Genomic DNA, 15,872 nt, shown 5'->3' with positions numbered 1-15,872 from the left:
GCTAAGCCATGCGATCGTGGAGCTGCCCTGGTTGGGGATCTGGTCCCAGCTGCTCTGTGTCTTGCTGGACCCCCAAAAGACCTCGGTCCTCTTCCCCTGAACCCTGCGGATGTGCGGGCTGGCACGACGCCTGGAGCAGCCCCGTGCTTGCACACGCGCTGCTTCACCGCAGCAATGCTGCAGATGTGGTGCCGGGGGGGGGGGGGGGGGGGCGGTGGACGCGCGGGTCACAGCTGGAGCGGTCTGTTCTGGGTCGCTGGCAGCTGCTGTTGCGTTCCCGGGCGGGCAGCCACTTTTCACACTCGTGGCTGCTGGAGGGTCTTGCTGGGCGCGCGCTGGAGAGCTCTCGCCCTGTCCACGAGCGCAGCAAGATTGCTGCGATTACTTCCGGCTCGGGGCCGTTTCCCCAGCTCCTCTCTGCCGGTGCCCCAGGCCCTGGGTCAGCAGCTTCCCGGGGTCTCGGCGATGCGTCACGGCTGACACGCGTGTCTGCGACTCTGTCCCCATCCACCTCTCTGAGACACGGCGCCCTTGCCCCCTCGGGTAACCGGGCGGGGGGCCATGCTCAGAGGCGCGGGGGCATTTGGGGCTTGGATGCAGGCGAAGGCGCTGCGGGAGCTCCGGCGCGGGGGGGTCCTTCTCTTTGCCAGGCAAAATCAGGCCTGTTTTGTATCGGCCTCTTGAACCAGCAACAACCTCTTAAATCAGCTACAGGGCTGGTTGTTGGCTCAGTCCTGGCCATCCTCTCCGCCCGCCAGCCAGTGCCCAGAGCCGTCTGTCTGGAAGAGGAGACTCTGCAATGCCCTGCCCTGCCCTGCCCTGCCCGGGTGGGTGAAGATGCAGGGACACGGCCCAGGGATTGCGGGCGGCTCTTGGCAAGCCCCCTCTACGTCCGGGAGGGGAGGCTTTCCCGTGCCGCGTGCCAATCCTGTCTGAGAGCTGGGCCCGGCCTCCTGGGTGCAGATGAAAAGCTCTTTGTCTGCTGCTTGGGCTCCGCTAATTGGCCGGACACCTTGGAGAGTGTTTCCAGGCCTCAAAAATGAACGAAAAGATTTATTGAAAGAAATGCGGCGCCCTGGCCTGGCTCGCGCAAGCCCCCGCCATGCCCGCCTCTCCAGGACGTTCTCTCGGTGGCAGGGTCTGGAGCATCCTCCTGGTTAGCGTGGTGCCCGGCGCAGCTGCGTCTCCATCACGGAGGTCGGCGTTGCAGAAGAGGACTCGGGAAGCTTTACTGGGTGGATCAAGTGCATTGAAACACGCTGAGCTGAAAGAGTTTATCTCGAAGGCGGGGGATTGAAACTGCTGTAATTGCTACCCTTTCCCTTCCCCAAGGTCTGAGGGATCTTTGTTTAAAACGCCCCGTGTGGATGCAAATCTGATTAGCAACAAAATTAGCGTGGCCACATCCTCCAAAGAGACGGTAAGGAAGCCACAGAGCCAGTGGCAAAATACGAGCGTGCGGGAGGGAGAGGAAGACAACTGGCTGTCTCGCCAATAGAGCGCGGCAGCGATCATCACGCCCCAGCTTTCTCAGCCACGGCTCCTAGCCATGGGTAGAGCCGCGAGCCGGCCAATTAGCGGCATCGTCGCCCGGAGGATTAACAAATGAAATCATCGTCAGCGTAACGTGAGTCACCATCACAAAGCATAAGCAGTTAACACCATTAATTAGTCATCGCATGAATTCCAACCCAAACACCAAAGCCTTCCCAACGGCGGGGCATGGGGGAGCGACGCTGGCTCTGGGGAGCGGGGAAATAGTTTCGTGTGGACACAGCTGGGATTGTGGCTTGCAAGGTGGGGGAGACCACGTCCAAACCGGGGTGTTGAGAGCAAACGGCCCCGAGGGCCCCGAGTCCATTGATGTCAACCAGGCCTGCATAGTGAAAGCTGTCCTTCCCTAAGTCTTCCCTCCCCCATTGCAGGGCAGATCAAAGCTTGGGAGCTCCTCAAACTCATCCCCTTGCTCTGGGCAGGACTCTCCCTGTGTAAAGCACCCCAGAGAGAGGTGCGTCTGACCCGGCTCTCACCTGCCTGCCAGGGACCGGGCGCTGCGCTCTCTTCAAGAAGCGATGGGAAGTGCTTGCTAAGTGCGGCGCGAAGTCTGCATAACTCACTGCCGCAAGAGAGGACGTGGAGGTGAGGAGTCTCGTGGGAATCAAAAAGGAGGAACCGTGCGTGAATAATAGATGCATCTGCGGTATAGCTAGCGGAATCAACATGCAGAAGGGCTGGAAAGCCACGAAAGCCAGCCACGGACTCTGCAGGTTGCAAAGAAGTTTCCCTCCTGAGCAGGTGACGGTGTCGCCTTCCCTATTGTCACCCTTGTCGTGGCTGCTGTATCGCACTGGGGCCAAGCGACCCCGGCTGTGCACGCGGTCCCTGCCCCTTGGCGTGACTTTTCCATCTTGCTCTGAAGCGGGTGGGTCCACCTTCAGCAGAAATGAGATATTGCACTAGGATAGGGGTTGGATTAGATGACCCCTGGAGATCCCTTCCAGCCCTTCGTTATGGTTTCTATGATGGGACGAGGTCGTTCGCAACGGCTTCCTGTTGCTAACGAGCTAGAAGCTTATTTATGTGAGTGGGTTGTTTAGGCAAGGCCCTTTCCCCGCTTGTCCTGCCTATGCACAGCACTATTCCCATTAGGAGGAAATGTTTCCTTGTGTCTAAGCAGAGGATTTCCCCTTTGAGCTGGCAGGAAGGGCAGAGTTTGCTCTGTTAGGTGCTTTCTTGCTCGGCTGTCACAGGGGCTCCGTCATCCCCGGGCCGGTGGCTCATGTTTGCCCTGAGCTGAGCTCCAGCGAGCAGGATGTGGCATTCACTCCTTGCCGGGGATTTCCCAGGCTTGGGTGAAGATTTCTTCCGTGCATGGGGCCTGTTGTGCACGGTCTCTTCTGTGCCTGCCTGGATGATCCTGAACTCTCCTCCTGCCACGTGGCTTCACGGTGCAAGCCCAGTGCCTCTGCCCCCCGCATGCACCTGGCACCAGGCCTCCGGAGGCAGGCAAACTGGGTTCCTAGGATGGGGATTAGTGAGGCCCTTTGGCAAGGGAGAGCCACTTGCACACCTGAGCGGCCTCTCATCCTGGCCGGCAGCTCAGCTGAGCATCGGCTGCACCCCGGGACGGCACAAAAGGCGAGGGAACAATGGGATTTTTGCAAGTGCACAAAGCACCGACGCCAGGCCCGGCGCGGGCAGACGGCGAGCGGCGCGCTCCGCGGGGCTGTGTCTGCGCCGGGTCTGCCCGCCACGGCTCTCGCTTTTCTCATCTTCACGAGCAAAAAGAAAGAAAGAAAAAAAAAATGTTTACAGCGAATTTGCTTTGCTGCGGGATACGTTATTTTTACACGTTGCTATAGCTACCGCTACCATCATAAAATTAAGCTTGAACCTGGTGGAAGAAATGGATCTGTCAGAAGCAATTATTTAAAAGAGCAAGTTGTTTATCCCTCGCCCCCTCCTCCCGTCTCCCCTGCAACCGGGCTGCCACGTCTGCCGGCGCGGGAGCTGGGGCTTCTGTTTGCCGCGACGGCAGCGCCACGAGTAGAGATACCGTGCCGGGGGGAGACGACAGACGGCCCACGACGGCGTCTCCCTCGCCCTGCTGCCACGCCACGGCCTGGTCACCTGCGGGCTCTCCGCTCGCGCCGGGCTCCCGGGCACGTTGAGTCGCCGGGTGAGAAACGTGACGGGAGTTTGAATCAGGCACTTAGCAGCGCCAGGCTCCTTGTCCTCTGTCTTTGCCAGCTCCCAGTTCACTTCTTCCTGCCCTCTCCTGCGGGCTCCTTTGGAGCCTCCCCTCCCACGCGGCATCCGCAGGGCATCCAGGCAGCACTGAATTTGAGCGGGGTTGGCGCCCAGCGTAGACAAAAGCCCCGTGGCTTCCCCCGTCTGTGCTCAGAAACGGCTTTCGACGCTCCGCCAGGCCTCTCCATCAGTTTTTGTTTTTTCCTTTTCCCAGTTCTCTAAATATTTTCCCCATTCCCTTGCACTTCTCATCAGAGGGTAGCTGTGACTGCCTGGCTGTAGCTGCCAACTTCCTGAGGCGTGCAGCCAAGCGGAGGAAAGTTTTAAGGAGGCTCCATCTGCACGGCGTGAACCGCTTGTATCGCTGCCCGTTCCCTGGGCGCCAGGAGTGGCACAGCGGCTCCCCGGTCGAGTCCCCAGGCGGGAGCGCGGCGGATGTCTCCCCTCCTGCCTTGTGTTGGCTGCACCTAGCACGATGCCAGCTGCATCTGCGGGTGGGCCCACCCGTGGGGATTCAGAAGGTGGGTGCACAAGTGATTTAGGAACCTGTGCCTGCTCCGGTGGACATGCCGGTGAGATGTGCCCTGGGCAGTGTTTCGGTCTGCTCTCAGCAGCCTACAAATGAGAGGCCGGCCATCTGGAGCTGGAGGTGGAATAAAGGCAGAGATCTCCATCTCCAAACTGCCTGGGAGTTTGGCTTCAACATCTCCACCCCTCCTGTCCTGCCACGCCTTGCTTGGATGCAGAAATGCTGCTCAGGAAGGAAAGCTGGTCCAGTGCTTAGAGCCCCAGTCTGGGGTCTTGGTTGCGGCCCTGTTCTGCCACAGACTTGCTGCGTGGTCTTGGGCATGTCACTTAGGCTGCCTCTCCCAGTCCCCAGGTGTGACCACACAGGCTCCCTGAACCCAGCCGTGCAAACCCCGGGAACTCAGCTGATTTTCCAGTCATGAAGGTGCTCCTCGTTGCTCGGTGCATTAGGAGCTTTCCCAGCTCGGGGTGCCCGCTGGCAGCCAGCCCTCAACTCCCTGCTTTGGGCTCCCAGCCCTCTGCACCCCTCTTCCAGCCCCACTTGTCTGCAAGGAGAGTCGAGAGGGATTCCTAGAAGGGCTCGGCTTTGCATGAAAGCCGAACAAAGGGGGTGGGCTTGAGCACGATGTGGAGGGAGGGGAGAGGGTCACGTGGCCTCTGCTGAAGGTGGTCTTGAGGTCAGCCCTAAATAACGGTGCTGATGTGTCCTTGGTTGCTCTGTGCCAGGGTAGGAGAGCCAAGGGCTGCATTGATGCGGGGCGCTGTGCAGAGCGAACCCTCTGTTCCAAGCAGACAAGATTTGGGGGGTAAATCTGGTATCTTTAGACCAACCCTCAGCTCCATTTCTCGTGTGCGTGGGGGTCATTCCCTTTGTCACACCAACCCAAATCCCCGCTTTGTGCAGCGAAAAGCATGCAAAGAACAGGGGTTCCGCCCCAGGCAGATCTGTCGGAGGGTGCAGGAGCAGTAGGATGCCCTTCCTTGCAAGACACCCAGGCTCCAGGCCTGTAGATCCATCCCTTCTCCCCCTCCCCAAGCAGAGATCTGTGTCTTGGCTGACAGGAGCCGGTCGGTGACCCGAAGGGAATGAGACCAGGCGCCTTTCTGCTCCAGGCATGCTCTGCAAGGATGCTCTGCCGTTTCAGACGCAGCCTTATCTTCTCTCTGGACGACATCCATCTCCTTTTCTATCTTGGCAAGGGCTTAGATAACGCGCTCGTAGGCACCTCAGCAAATCCTGCGATGCAGGGCCAGGGAGGTATTTATGGGGATGGATAAATGGAGGAGCAACGATGGGGATGCTTATGGAGGCGGTGAGCGGGGGGAAGGAGAGGGAAGAGTGGCAAAAGAATTGCACAAGTGGGCGGCTGGATCCCACTTCTGGTGCCCCCCACACCCAGGCTGCCTCTGCCCTGATGCAGGAAAGCACCCAAGCGTGTGGCTTTCCTGGCGAGAGCTGCAGTATGGGCAGGGAGGTGGGTTTAGACACAGCTCCTCTCCATCACCCCCCTGCCAGGAGCCCTGGCGCCATGCGACTGTGCTGCTGGGACCTAGCGGGGGGGCTTCCACTAATTTTAGGCTGGCTTTGGGCTCTTGCGGCTTCACACCATCTGCTTTGTCTTTTCAGCTCCAAGCAGAGCACGGTTGAGGGGCTGGAGAGCCAGGTGGGATGGAGCCACTGCTGCTCCCCACTGCCGGGGAGGGAGGAGAAAGGGGCGCAGGGTCCCACCAGGTGTTTGCCCTCGGCCAAGCGACCATCTCACTTGGCTTCTCGAAGTGCAGCAGGCAGGTGCTCCGTGCGGTCTGGGGGGTTTCCAGCAAAGGGCTGGCACAGCCTCAGCAGAAACCTCAGCCACGTGCACTGTGCCCGGGATGCACCTGCAGGGCAGCGAGAGGAGCTGGGAGGGCAGACGGCGAGGGGCTGCTGGGGGGATCGGACCCAACTCCCAGTGCCTCTGGCAGTGGTGGGGACCGGAGGGCTCTCCCCATCCTTGCGGGTAGAGACAAGCGGGTCCTTGTGAACAGTCAGGGGCAGGGCTTGAGGCTCTCCATGCCTGGCTTTGCACTGGGGCTGTCGGGTGTCTCCGGCGGGGCCAGGAGCCTGTGCGACAGATCCAGCATGCAGCAGAAAGCACAGCCCCTTCGGCCCGCGCGGTCCAGGGAGCTCGTCCTCTTTGGCGTCTGGTCTTCTTCCTGCTTCCCAATGATCTGTGTGTGTCCTAGAAACCTGGCCCCATGCTGTCTTCAGTCCTCCTTCCCTCTTCAGGGCACGCACCGCTGCAGGAAGGAGCTTGGCTGCACGCTTCGGCCTGCCCAGCTGAGCGAGGCGACATGCTGGGATGCGGCAGGCTCCGGCCGTGCCCCGCGGGAGTCCTCTGTGCCTCACCTGTCCGCCCGGGGTGAGACGCCCCAGGGAGCAGGAAGCCGGCAGGAGGGCACGGCACGGCTTCGGGGTGCCGGGCCCCATGAATGCGTGCCTATTCGATCTGCCCTGCTCCAGTAGCAACCGTCCTGAATAGTCATTAATATTCACCTTGCAACGCATGCAGAGACAGGCAGTCCCACTGATCTGAGCAGGGCTCCGGCCGGCTTTAGGAGAGGTTTTGTCGGCTCCTTTTTATGTTTGATGAGAGGAATTTAGGCCGAGGTTTTATCCAAACGCACCCCAGTGACTACGTGGAGCCGGTCTCTGCTCTGGCTCGTACTGGGTAGGGAGGAGGGGGCCGGGAGGGAAAAATACCTGCTGTGCGAAGGAGAACCGAACGCTCACACGCTCCGTCGCAGATCGGGGGTGGCCGGGGTGGGGGGAAGGAGATATTAGTGGCATGCAGGAGTTCCTATGACAACCTCGAATCCCAGACCTGATTATCTGCCGTCACAAAAATACCTACAATAAACCATTAAAGCAGGAAACGAGGTTTAATAAATTGGACGTGGGAGAGATCAATAACATCCAGCGTGTCGACGCTTCCCTTCCCCTCCCCTTCACCCGGTCCTTTGTCACGAAAGCGCCGTCTTAACAAGTACGTGGCTGAGATTCGTGGCTGCTTTGTCCTTTTGGTCTCTGCTGCCTCCCCTGAGATTACGGGAGAAAGCAGGTCCCCCAGGGAGGGAGACGAATGGCATCTCAGGCGCAGCTGCATTTCCACCCGCCGGGACCGTGCAGCTGGTGACACACATCTCCGGCTCCTGGGGAGAGCAGGGGAATGCCAACCTGAGCCCCAGCCCCCCGGGCACGCGTGCGTGGGGTCCATCTGTCTGTGTTTGAGGGGGATGTCTTTGCAGGACACCAGGACAGGTTGAGCTTTTAGATACCATGAAGAAGAGGGAGAGGAATGGTTCTCCCTTGTCGGGCGGCGGGGCGCGAGGTCACGGGTTCAAGATTTGGGTTAAACCTCAGGAAACCCAAATCAGCAGAGGTCCGAGGCACTGGTGGGGCAGCGAGGGACTGTCCTGAATTGAGGCGTGACCGGCCCTGGGGCCCGCTTGCTCTGTGCAGTTTGCAGAGCTGCATGGTCCCTCTCCGGTCTGACCGGCGATGTCTGCCCCACAAGCACCGGACATGCTGAGCCACCCTTGGCGCTGCAGTATTACTATCAAGTAATGCATTGGGTCCTCTTCTACTCCTTTCTGCTGCCAGCCCTGCTGTCACGGTCATGGACCGGTGGCGGGTGAGGGCAGCGTGTGCTTGGAGCCAGGCTCCTATTCCTGGGGCAATGTTCAGGGGGGCTAGGCTCGAGCCTGAGGCCTGGAGAGTGAGCGGAGGCACCCCCAGGGCGGCTTCACTTCTGCATTCCCGGGGTCGGCGTGTGCAAGGGGGGGCCGGTGGGTGGGGGGCTTGAGAACGGCCGCGTGGAAGGAAGCTGATGCAGTGAGCTTGGGCCTGTGAAGGCTTATGCTATATGTATCTCTGCTAGGTGGCACAGGGCTAATCTATCCTGGTTCAGATGGCCGTGGCTGACTACCTCCTGCTGCAGTGGCCAAGCACCTGCAGCAGCAGAAGCTGCCACCGGATTGCCTCTCCTTGCACTTGCATTGTAAAGGAAGGAAGAAAAGTCCAGGGCCCCCAGGCCTGTGCATGCACAGCCCGTCTGCAAGCATCCAAGGGTCCCCGCGCCCCTACGCTGGAGGCTCGCTGGGTGCCACTGTAATGTCTGACCCGAGCCCTCCATCCTTTCCTGGCTGGTGGTGGGGAATCATGGATCCAGGGAGGCTCAGGACCCATCGTGCTTGGTGAATAAGAAATGTGAGGGAGAGGAATGGCCACTTCTGCCATGCTGATGGAAAGCGGCTGTCAGGAAGGCCACTGGGGAGCTTCCTGCCGCCTTGCTGCTCTCGCCACGTGATCCAGGAGGAGTCGGGGACCTGGCAGAGCTTAGAGCAGCCTCAGGGCTGCTCTAAACCGAGCCTGACAGCTGTAGCCTCAGTGAGCTGTTGTGCATCCGGGCACAGCTCTCTGCACCCTCGCCCGTGTGGCTCCTGCTACATTATGCCAAGGAGCAGAGCCAAGCAGCCTTCTTCGGACCCACCCGGGCTTGCACGCCTGGGAATCGGGGCGAGAGCATCTCCGTGAAGCGCTGGACGTGGCGAGACTCCTGTTCTCTGCCTCTTGCAGCTAGAGCCAGCGTCAGCGCTAATAAGCCTGCAATCCCTGGCTGCTGTGGTCTGGCCCCGACTGTCAGAGGGAGGCCTTTGAACTGAACGGGGCTGTGAGCGAGGTCAGGTCACCCGCGTGGGCTGCAGCCATATGAACAAAGCAACCCGCTCCCCTGCCATCGTGTGAGGCCCTGGCTCTGCTGGCGATGCAGACAAATGAGGCCCTGCATACAGCCTGTCCATCTTGTACCCTCGCAACCTCTGCGGCCAAAGGCCCCTTGCCTCGCCGACCGAGCTGTGGAAAGCATTTCCATGCTAGCATGGCCAGCTGATCAAACACGTCCCCCTCCTGCAGGCAGGGACGTGGGTCTTGCCCCTCCGATGCCCTTCCTCGGCAAACAAAAGGGAATCTAAAACCTATCTGATGTATTCAGGGGTGAATAAGGTGACAGGAAAGAAAACAAACCCTGGCCTGGGGGGGCTCAGAGCCCCATGGAAGCAGGCTGGGGGTGGAGACGTTTCCAGCAGCGGGGACCGAGGGGGCTGGGGAGAAATTCCTGCAGAGCAGAACGGCCCAGCTGGTGCCATGCGGGGAGGGAGGCCCCGGGGGAGGCCAGCTGGGCTGATTCAGCTCTCAAGCTAATGTTTTTATCCCCCAATGCCATATCAATCCAAGTGCAACGAGGGCTGCAGTCGCGTCTGGGCCGAGTCAGCGGGACCGCATGCTCCCATGCAGGCTGCGCGTGGTCCCGGTTGGTCGGAGCGCGTCGGGAGTCTCGCGAGAGCCCCGTCAGCTGTCAGTGCCAGGGGTGAGCCCTGATGGCTCTTTGCACAGCTGTCCCACCCCGTGCACCACTACTGCCCAGGTGTGCATCAGGTTTCCCGGCCCCTTTGTTTGCTCCCTGAGTTTTGCTGCTAGATGCTGGCGTGGGCTCCTCGGGCAGCGGTCCGGGTGACGTGAGCAGCTCCGAGGAGGCTCTGTCCGTTCCCCTCTGGCGCCCTGCCGGCAGCCAGCGGCTCCGGCCCTGCTGTGGTTCTCACACACCCGATAACGCGGTTCTTATTCTGCTCATCCCTTTCCGGGAACCTATCGGAGGCTCTTGGCCGAGAGATAAAGATCAAATAAAGGAGATGAGAATGGATGCTGTGTTCAGCACGGGAAGAGAATACCAACGCCGGGCCTGCCTGCCTGCCGGGGCTGCGAGCAGAGGAGGAAGGAGGGGCGGTGGGAGAGCAGCCACGGGAGGAAAACTGCAGCTCGCATGGAGAGGGGTGCGGGGAGCTGCCATGGGGTCACCCCATCTGCTCACTGCATGTGCATGGGGTAGGCCTGGCCTAGCCTCTGTCCCTCCCAGGTGGCGGACTTGAAGGACGTGTCCGTGCATCTCTTTCCCGAGGCTGCGAGGGCGGCAGGAGCAGCACACGCGGCTCCGTGGAGGGGGCTGGCCCGAGGGATGCAGAAGTGGCTTTGGTGGCCTCCCCTGAGCCATAGCGAGTCAGGAGGCATGTGGACAGGGACATTCACATTCGGTCTCCCACCGTGGCGATCCGGGGGCACCGACTCCACGCCAGAGCCTCGGGGCAGCACGCGCCCAGTCCCAGAGCCGACAGGCCCTTTTGTCTGGTCCTCGGGTTTTGTTTTCTTCCTGCCGGTCCCTGTCTCCAGCGCATGCTCCCCCCGCTCCTCCTCCTCCTCCTCTCTCTCACGTTCGGTGCCAGCCGGATCCTGTTTTGCACTTTGTTGGGGAAAATGTTTCTGCAACAGCTGGAGTTTGGGGGATTGCCATGGTAACTCCAGGGTGTCGCGCACTGGGGCGCGATGCCTCCCTGCGCTCTGCGCTCTCCTTCGCTCGTCTCTGATCTTTGGCATTTCTGACAATGGCAGAGGTGCCGGCGCTCTGCAAATCTGGCTGCTTTCCTCCCTTCCTATTAGCATAACAATACCTGGCGCTTTTCCTCATCAGCCACAGATCATAATGCGTGTGCGTGAAGCCTTCGTTAGTGTAATCGCGCGGCAGCATTGTGAGGAGGGGGAATAGCGCTATCCCCATTGCACAGATGAGGAAACTGAGGGCCCGTGGCTGCACGGTGGCAGAGCCGGGAGCCCTGACTGCTGCTCCGGTGTGCTCATCGTGACCCGTGCGCTAATTGAGACCATGCTTCCTGCTCTCATCAATTAAACGGTTCCCTGATCTCCCCGTGTCCCCTGAGCTCTCCTCGTTTCTGGGGCGTTCTCTGCACTAATTGCTCTCCCTTATTGCAAGGGCTCTTTCAGGGGCTTGCACTTCTCTTGGCTGTCGGCAAGCCGCGGCCCTGGCATGCCGGCTTCTCCGTGCCAGGCACAAATAATAGCCCAGCACTGTTATAACGAGCGCTTTTAGCTGCCTGCCTTTCCCCGGGTGCTTCCGAAGCTGGTTCCTGTCTCCTGCCTGGCGCTGGGGACCAGCTGGGTGCCTGGCGCTGAATTCGTGCCGCCTGGCTTGGCCGGTCCTAAATCGCAGCATTTATCGGCCTGGCCGAGAACCAGCGCCGGGTCTGAGCGGCGCAGGGCCCCATCTTGTCAGGCCGCGCCGCGCTTTGTCCCGCGGGACAAAAAGGGGGTTGTTGGCGGCAGCAGTGGCCGCTCTGTTTGCTTCGGGCCAGTCGGTCCCCGCTCCTGCCAGGAAGCCCGATTTCTCCTTCTTCGAGGCCAGCATGTTTCTCTTTGTGCAGGCCACGCCGAGCGGCTCCGCGCCGGCCCTTTGCAGGCGCGGGAAGCGGGCTGAGCCCACGGGTCCTCCTCACGTGGCCCTTTGCATGCTCGGTCGCTCCCCTGGCCAGGGGGCCCTGCTGTGCAGCCGGGAGCTCCTCCTTCTCCTTCCCAGGCCGGCCAGGGCTTTGCTTTTCTTTCCCCGCTGCTTCCCCATTGTGTTAGGATGAACAAAGGGTCTGCTGGCGGGTTTCTCCGGCTCACAAATCATCCGGATGAAAAAGCCCAGCTACGAGCACCGGTCCACCCCCCTGCCGAGAGCTTCTCTCCCAGCCGGCCAGGCTTGGGGACCCGAAAGCCCGGCACCATCCAGCTCTAGCCTTATGGCAGGGGCAGGGGGCTGGGGTCTTGGACCTCAGCCCACGCGTGTCCCGTGCAAAGCCCTGCAGCAAGGGGTGGACGCTGTGGGCTGTGTGCTGGGCCTCCCTGTGTCGCTGCACCAGACGTCTCCATTCACCCGTGTCCCGGCACGTGCAATGCAGGGATTGCTCTCGCCCCGTGCCTGGACTCAGGTTTTGCCCAGGCGTGCGGGGGCCATCGTGCCACGCGCCAGGGACGTGAGATCGCTGCCTCGGCAGAGACGGGATGGTAAAGACAGAAGCACATGCCAAGAAATAAACGCTCCCCCGGCCCAGCCGGTGCCCCCACCATGCCAGCACTGCCCCTCTGCCCCCCCAACAAGTCCCTCTCGCCTCTAAGCACCTACCCTGCCCCTGCCCCCCGAGCCAGCAGGAAACAGCCCGGATTTAGTGCAAATGTCCTTCCATCTCCGCCTGTTACTCCAGAGTCCCTGCCTGGCTTGAGCAGTTCATTGCTCTGGTTCTTCATGGACCCACTTGGCTGCATCCAGCGCTAGCGCCGGTCCCGGACCAGCCTCCGCGCCACATTTGCAGGGGTCGGGCGCCCCGGTCTCTGCGAGCCCAAAGGGAGATGCCACGGGGCCGAGGCTCAGAGAACCGGAGCACCCTCCTCCCTGCTGGGCTGCAACCAGCGTCGGGCCAGCTCCGGCCTCTCCAAAACGGATCCCAAGTGACCCCATGGGTGGAAGCACTGAAAACCGGTTGCCTTTAAATCCCCATGAGAAAAACCCCAGTGCGCGCCGACCTGGCAGAAAAGGGCCCATGTCCCCTGCTCTCCTCCCCGCTCCCCATGCCTTTCCAGGAGCCGGCACAAGCCGCGACGATGAGTTCCTCGGAGACGTCTGGCTTGTTTCCGTCCAGCCGGCGTTCAGATGTGGGAGCCCTAAGGGACGGGGGCCTCTCCCTCCCCCCGACTCGCCCGCACCTTGCAAAGTAGAAATGTTCCAGCGCTTGCTTGGTATTCTTACCTTGTGCTGCTGCCATCCGGCCGCTTGTTTGTGCTCTCGCTGCCAGCACACGCTCGGCTGCTGGCTTAAAGGATTTTCCCACAATAACTACCAAATCCCTCTCCCGGCCTGTAAGCCGCGGGGCTCCTGCCTTGCCTAGGTGCGCCGTGCTTCCGGCGCGGGGTGGAGCTGTCTCACCTGCGGTTGTCTGCAGGTCTGAGGTTTTCCCTTCCCGGAGCCAGCCTGGCACTTTAAAGTCCCTTTGAACCCAGTCCCAGGTTTCCCCACCCGTGCGCTCTGGTTTTGATCTCGGCAGCACTGGATATCCTTCCTGAGACTACGTGCCTCTGCCCGAGGGGGCCTAGCTGCTCTCAGCTTCCTAGCCGGGGAGCTGTTTTCTCTCTAATGATTCAACGAGGGAGGGCTGGTTGTTCGGGAGCGGGGAGACTGTGGGATGGGGTCTGCTCCCAGATCTGCCAGCGAGCCGCCTCGGGCGACATCATCACGACTCACTTCATGTTTCAGCTCCGGCATCTGCAAACCACAGGTGAAGCTTGCCTCACTGCGGAGGAGGCTGTAGGATGTTGCATGGGCATGTTTGCAAAGTGCTTTGGGATCCTGAAGGCACCGTGGAGGGGAAAGGGCTGGTCAGGGGAGAGCCCGAAGCAGCCTGGTTTTCCCAGGCCCCAGAGCTGAGGGTGTGCAGGGGCCTAGGGGTGTCTGGCGAGCCCTTTAGGAAGATGGGAGCCTTCGACAAAATGGAAATCCAGGTCTGGGCGTGGATTTTGAACAAGAGCCTGAGCGCGGGGGCGTTCCCGCTCCGGCTTCTATTCAGGTCCTGAATGCACTAAGCCGCTGCGTGCTGCTCTGGGGAGGGCTGTGTACTACGCCGCACCCTCCGCCGTAGACACTTCTCAGCTGCGTGCCACCTCGGGACAAAGAGGCCAACAGCCTCAGCGTGATTTCCTGCGTCTGACATCCAGACAGCCGAGCTCTGCCTCCCCAGCTGCCCCCGCGCCGGCTCCGGCGCTGCCTCTGGGCACGGCACTCACCTGGCGCTCGCTCCCCGTCTTTCCAGGCTGCGTTCGCTCGCCCCCCTTCCTCTGAACTCGTCCTTCCACAGCGATGCGCGCACGGCAGCACGACACGGCCCCCGCCCGACTCCCCCCGGCCTCTCAACCTGCTGAACTTCTCCAGCCTCCTCTGCCTAAAGGTGTGGAGAGTCCCGGGGGACTTGTCATCCAGCTGGAAAGCACGAGCTTCCCCTCCATGTTGCCTTTGTGGGCACGGGAGGAGCAAAAATGGCTCTCTAGTCATGCAAACAAATTTCACAAATAACCTAATGACTGCTGCCGTCAACAGCAGCTCCCGCGCTCTCGCCTGGGTGCAGAAGTGCTGATTAAACCCCGCTCTATTTATACGTTTCTCAGGCTGTCTCATTTTGCTTCCCTCTCGCAGCCCCATGAAGAGGCCTGATGAAGGAAATTGGCTGCTGGCCCCAGCAAGAAACTTTTGAGATTATAGAGTGCAGACGCCGGCAAAAGAGGGCTTGCGTCGCTGCCTGGAAAATGCACAGTGGGACTTTGAAGAGCTCTCCTTCTAATTATAGCGGCAAAGAGCAGGCCCGCTGGTCTGGGAAGGTCTTACGTGTTATGCTGTGTGTGCACGGGGGGGTCCTCGGGATACGTGCGATTGCACGTGTCTGTGTGCACGCCTGCGTGTGCCAGTCTGGAGGCAGCCTGGGTGCTGCAGGTACGCGGGACCGTGCGTGCGTGGTGCGCACGAGCCCAATGGCTTCTGCCGTTTGCTCTGTTTTATAACAAGGAGGAGATGTCCTTTTCCATCAGCATGTTCTTATTGGCCACCGGGCTCCGATGTGGCCGTCTCTAGGGTAACATCTCCATCGATGCCGTCTCCGCCTGCGAAGCAGACGTGCACCAGCCGATGAGCATCAGATGCCAACCTGCAATATGCTAAGTGCCTTGACAGCAGCAGCGTGTTGTGGGGGAGGGCAACGGCCCAGCTCTGTGCCCTGCGCGCCAGGGCAGAGGCACTGCAGCACGGAGGTTTCTGATGTCTGGAAAACGCTCCCCGAAGCGCAGCGCAAGCCCTGGGAGCATGGGGAGAGTGTGCACCTGAGACGGGCATCGGTGCCTCTTCCTCCGGAGTCTGGGCAGCGAGGCAAAGTGCTCCGGGCCGTGGAGTCACCGCGCCAAGGCTCTGCAGCTGGTGGCAATAAACCCGGCGGGTGGGTTTGCATGCAAGCAGGGAGCTTGCCAAAGCAAGCCCCGTCTGTGCCCCAGCATGCTGCCAGAGCCCCTCCACATCTCCCCTGTTAGGGGAACAGCAGGAGGTCTGAGCCTGCGGGCAGAGCCAGCTCCTGGCTTGGACAGGGCTTGCATGAAGCCAGGTCCGGTGCACCTGCTGCAGCCAGGCTCTTTGAGGGGTTTCCAAGTGGGGGGCAGTGCTGCCGGGGGAAGGTGCATCCCTCAGATGCCACTAAAAAACCCTGGGGAAAGGGGAGGCCTGGGGCTGGGGGAAAGGGTCCCTGAGCGCTACCAAGAGGAGACAGAGAGGGGAGGGAGGGTGCTCCAGTTCCCTGCCCTTCTCTCCCCTCCTGCCTGGCACCGGGCAGCAGACCGTTGTGCATCCATGCCATCAGCTCCCCCTGCTCCCATCTGCCTGGCCACGTGGCTTGGATGTCGAGTGCGGACAAGGCAAGTTATTGAAACCAAAACCGAATCACAGGCAGGAGGCAAAGCCGACCTGCTCCGTCTCTGCCCGCGCGGTGGTGGGTCTCTGTGCGTGGCTGGCTCCGCGGGTGCGCGGCGTGCAGATGCTCTTACGTGGTCCCTGCAAGTAGAAGGTCGAACCCCGAGCGCACCGGGGCCCCCACAACATCTGGGGGTGGGGGTTGCAATTGCTCAGCACCTCCCCCTGGTT

The 15,872-nt window shown here is 61.0% G+C and overlaps 1 long non-coding RNA gene across 1 annotated transcript; it reads left to right on the top strand.

Moving 5' to 3' along the window:
* Positions 1 to 13,192: 13,192 nt before the first annotated feature.
* LOC109285035 (uncharacterized) lies at positions 13,193 to 14,568 on the top strand. The gene is made up of 2 exons (XR_002092709.2): positions 13,193 to 13,476; positions 14,388 to 14,568. It is a non-coding gene; the product is annotated as an uncharacterized LOC109285035 (long non-coding RNA).
* The last annotated feature ends 1,304 nt before the right edge of the window (positions 14,569 to 15,872 follow it).

Source organism: Alligator mississippiensis, chromosome 9 (genome assembly GCF_030867095.1).
Source record: "Alligator mississippiensis isolate rAllMis1 chromosome 9, rAllMis1, whole genome shotgun sequence".
In the NCBI taxonomy this organism is placed as follows: Eukaryota; Metazoa; Chordata; order Crocodylia; family Alligatoridae; genus Alligator; species Alligator mississippiensis.
Note: the sequence above shows the minus strand (reverse complement) of the source record. Positions and strands in the feature narration are given on the sequence as shown.